General features: G+C 36.9%; 1 pseudogene; it reads left to right on the forward strand.

The window, feature by feature from the left end:
- The first annotated feature begins 306 nt into the window (after positions 1-306).
- LOC143682131 (olfactory receptor 2A5-like) lies at positions 307-2,538 on the forward strand (annotated as a pseudogene).
- Positions 2,539-4,897: the final 2,359 nt, after the last annotated feature.

The raw sequence follows: 4,897 nt of genomic DNA on the forward strand, positions 1-4,897 counted from the left end.
AATTGCTGAAGTTTTAAGTTTTTATTATCAGACATTGAAATTATTTTATAAAGTATTCTGTTTCAGGTGGGCAACAGTGGCTCAGTGGCAGAGTGCTCATCTGCCATACTGGAGACATGGGTTCATTTCCCAGAGGCTGCCCATGTCAATATATATATATATTGTTTCTTTTTTTTTTTACATGGGCAGGCATTGGGAATCGAACCCGGGTCCTTGGGCATGGCAGGCAAGCATTCTTGCCTGCTGAGCCACCGTGGCCCACCCATATTGTTTCATTTTAAACTTTAACCTTATTTAAAAATAAAAATGGTTCTCAAGCTGTGTCTGGAACAATCGCGAAGGAAGTGTAAAGAGAAGTCACTTGGACACATAGTGCCTCAAAGTGATGGGGCCATTCCTTTTTCTTGGTCCTTGGAGCTGCTCTGTTGACTAGGCAGACCAGGGGACCTCCCACAAAAAGATCCCTAGAAAAAATAAAGCAACTGGTGGGCCAACTGATCCCATTCTCTGTTACCCACTCTCAATTCATCAGAACAGATATAGGCTGCTAGCATTGTAACAGGTATCAAAATAGAAGGTGTTCAAAAGATAAAAAGGTGAGGAGAGTTTCCAAAGTTGGAAAGCAAAGATGAGGACAAAATACTCTAACATAGCAGAAAGTAAGATATGCCCTGAGATTTATCTCTTTATTAAGTCATAATAAAAAAAGAAGAGAAAAGCCAAGCAAAATACAGTTACATCTTTAAATAGAATCTTTAAATAGAATCACTATTAATGTAAATTAGGTTTCCCTTTTTTAAATATCATACATTAAAAATTACAGAAATGTCATGTTTAATTGTATCTCACTTTATTGCATGTAGCCACAGAATCCTTTCACTGTCCACTTAAATTTAAGTATCAAGTGCTGACAAAGAGGTAACTAAGAACTTTAGTTTACAACTACAAACACTAGAAATGGGAAAGAAGTACACGAGTAAGCTTCCAGGGAGAGTTAGTGCGCATCGGAACACAAGATACTTAGAATTTTTTTAAACTGCAAATTAAGAAGTTATTTAGAAGGGATTTCCTTTCTAAAAAGAGTAGATAGAAAAGCATAAGGGAAAGTAAATGGATATGTAAGCAGTAAGAACAGCAGGCCATAATAATTTCATATCTTGAACTAAGAAGGCAAGGAAGCCTGGGAAATGAAACCAACTCAATTGCAGCATGTGTCGGGGTCATCTTTCTTCTAACTACATTAATAATCAAGACTTGTGCCTTGAAGTGGAAGCCATAACACTTGAATTGCACAAAACAACATAGGTATATATATGTGCAAGTGTGTTATCATATTATATCACATATATATTATATATATATATGATATATTATTTATATAGTATACATTTTATCTTATAATATATTGCATTATATATTACATATATATTATATTGCTTCTATTATTCTTTTCATTACAAAGGAATTTTTTTTCATATTTTGTGATACACATTGAGTTAGTTTTTACAATATATCCAAAAATAAATCACAGACAATCCATCAAACGTGAGGTATTCAGCATTCAGTAAATTCTTTGGTCTTCAATTGCTCTTTGGTATTGATCATCCTGTTGCAATCACAGACTTCTTATCTCTGCCACAGGAGTGGAAAACAATTGAACAGAAGTCACCCTGATAGGACTTCAGGAGGATCCAGCACTGGAGTCTTTCCTCCTTAGAATTTTCTTTTTATTCTATGCACTCACCCTGCTGTGAACAGGGTTATTATGGAACTCATCTGCGTGGACTGCAGGCTGCACAACCCCATTATCTGACTGTCATTGGTATGTCCTATGACTCAAACAATGTCCCTAAGATGTTGACAAATCTAGAAAACAAGAAAGGAAAAGAACTATCTCCTTTGTTCTGTGGATAATGCAGACATTTTTATATTTGCTTTTGCTCACACAGAGTGCCTGATTTTGGTGGTGATGTCCTATGATATGTACATGGCGATCTGCCACCCCTTACAGTACTCTGTCATCATGAAATGGAGAATGTACACTGTCCTGGTTCTCACTAGCTGGGGTTTAGCTTCCTCTTGGCCCTGGTCCATGTGGTTCTCATCCTGAGGCTGCCCTTCTGTGGACCTCGAAAAATCACACTTTTTCTATGAAGCCCTTTCTGCCCTGTGCTGACATGAGGCTCAGCCACTGTGAACTCTGCAGCCTGTGTGTTTATCTTAGTCGGACCTCTTTGCTTGGTGCTGATCTCCTACACCTGCATCCTGGCTGCCATACTGAAGATCCAGGGTACAGATGGGCACAGAAAGGCCTCTTCCACCTGCTCCTCCCACTTCTACATGGTTGGGTTCTTCTATGGAAGTGCCATTGTCACCTACATGACCCCAAACTCTAACTATCTTGAGAAGCAACAGAAGATCCTTTTTCCCTATTTCATAGCCTTTTCAGCCCTATTCTGAAGCCCCTTATTTACAACCTGTGGAACACAAGTAAAGGGTACCCCGAGGAGAGTGCTGTGCAAAGAGAGGTCAATGTGAGAAATATCAAAGAGCCGCCTGGAGCAAGGAGATTTGCTTACCATGAAATATTGAAGTTGGAATTTTTGCACCCTGTGATAGCATGAATGCAACCTTAAAATTGAATACAATAGACAGAAACATAAAAGCTAAAACAATAACACCTCTCAGAAATAAAATAAATACTTTTTTGGACCTTGGGTAAGCATAGCTTCTTAGAGAAGACAGGGAAAGCACTAGGTATTAAATTTGATAAACTGATTAAGTACTACCCTCATATGTTCATCAAAATTAAGAAACAAAGCAAGCCAGAGACCAGGTGATTACATTAGCACTATATATATATTCAGCAAATGAATCATAGCCAAAATATAAAGAACTCCTTCATATAAAAATTAAAATAATTAAACTACCCAATTTTATAAAATAGACTGGACTCTTGAATAGACACTTCTCAAAATAAATACATGTCTAATAAACACAGAAAATGTTGCTTACTACATCCATCACACAAAAATATACATTAAGGCCAGAACTAGATACTATTTCATACCCACAACAGTGGCTACAATTTTAAATGGAATATTGATTATTAGGATTTTTAGAAATCCAATTGCAATACTTAAGAAGCAGTCAGTATAAGCACAGTGTGTATCCAGAGCAGCCAAGTCATGTGTGGTTAATAAGATTACATTACAAATCTTCTAGATCAGGTGTTAGTGAACTTTTATGTGAAAAAAAAAAAAAGAAGATAACCATGCAAGGTCTTGCAGGCCATTCAATCTATCATAACAATTCAACTCTGGAAAAGCAGTCCCAGAAATATTTAAATAAATGGGTGTGACTTCATTTTAATAAAATGTTACAAAAATAGACAATTGGTAAGATTGAGCCTCTGGTCAATAGTTTGCCAACCTTTGTTTTAGATCTAGAAGTCAGTCTAGTTTCAGCCCTCCCTAGGTGGGTCCTGGGGGCCAAATCACATAATAAGGTCTGCTTTGAGGAAGATATTTGAAAGCCACTTGGAGTGAGCCCTTTCCTCCCAGGACAACTTATAAAATATACTATGTCTTAATAGCGTATAAACAGCCACTGTTACTCCAACATATATAGGAAGTCACAGTAGATCCTCAGATTGTCCATCACCAACTTGAACTTGAGACCTTGGAATAAGTGCATGCTTGTAAAGACTTCTGCTTTGGAGCATAAGCAGTCCAATAACAACAAACACAGAAACATCTTGAGCATAATTTTTTCAATAGTGGATTTGTCAGAATTTTAGATATCTAATTGCTTTCTTTTTACTTTGTGGTCATTTATTAGAAGCATTTGGTACCTTCACACTGAAATAATCTTGGTTTTAGTTATATAGTCAGGCATGCTCATCTCAGCCTGGATTATAAAGTCATACAATTCCTGACCACTGTCTGGTAGCAGAAAATAATTTTACAGGGAACAAAAGATCAGAAGGAAAAATTCCCAGTTTTTCTAAGTTCATGTTGGATTTCTTACAACAAATATATCTTTACCAGGTAAATAAAGGAATTATGCATACTGATCTCTCAGGAGAATTCTACAGCTGAGAATTACTCTGATATTCAATTATACAGATATTCAGAACCCTAGTTTTCTTCCTCTAAATAAATTTCAGAAAATTTTTAATTTCCTTGGCTTCCCTTCTCCTCCTGAGCTATAAAGTGGTTTACCTAAGTATATGTTATTGTTTTCTTTGCTATTCTTGGTTCTCCTCACCAATTTTAGAGTGAACATGCCCTTTTCTAGCCTTTATACAGTTACATAGCCATTTCCTCTCAGTTTCTACCAGTTCTGGCAGCAGAACTTCCACTGATAAATTGCATTGATATATATATTTTAAATATCCTATTTGCTATCTTTTCACAAGAAAATTGGGACATTTCTGGCAAATATCTATCTTGCTCAAAACTTAAATTAAAAATCATCCCCAGGAGTCATCTCCCACATTGCCAGGGAGATTTTCACCCTTAGATGTCATGTCCCACGTAGGGGGGTAGACAATGATTTCACTTGCAGTGTTGGGCTTAGAGAGAGTGAAGCCACATCTGAGCAACCAAAGAGGTCCTCCAGAAGTAACTCTTAGGCATGCCTATACTTAGGCTAAACAATTCCATCCTGACCAAAAAGGGGAAAAGAAGTGTAACTAATAAAGTTTCAGTGTCTGGGAGAGTTCAAATAGAATTGAGAGGCTACTCTGGAGGTCATTTTTATGCAAGCTTCAGTTAGACATTGCTACCTATCATAACTTCCCAAACCCTAACCAAAACCATTCCAGCTAGTCATAAAGATCACCTAGAGCAATATATAAGATTCTACAAAGGTTCCACGCACTAGGATAACTTTC

Source organism: Tamandua tetradactyla, chromosome 1 (genome assembly GCF_023851605.1).
Source record: "Tamandua tetradactyla isolate mTamTet1 chromosome 1, mTamTet1.pri, whole genome shotgun sequence".
NCBI lineage: Eukaryota > Metazoa > Chordata > Mammalia > Pilosa > Myrmecophagidae > Tamandua > Tamandua tetradactyla.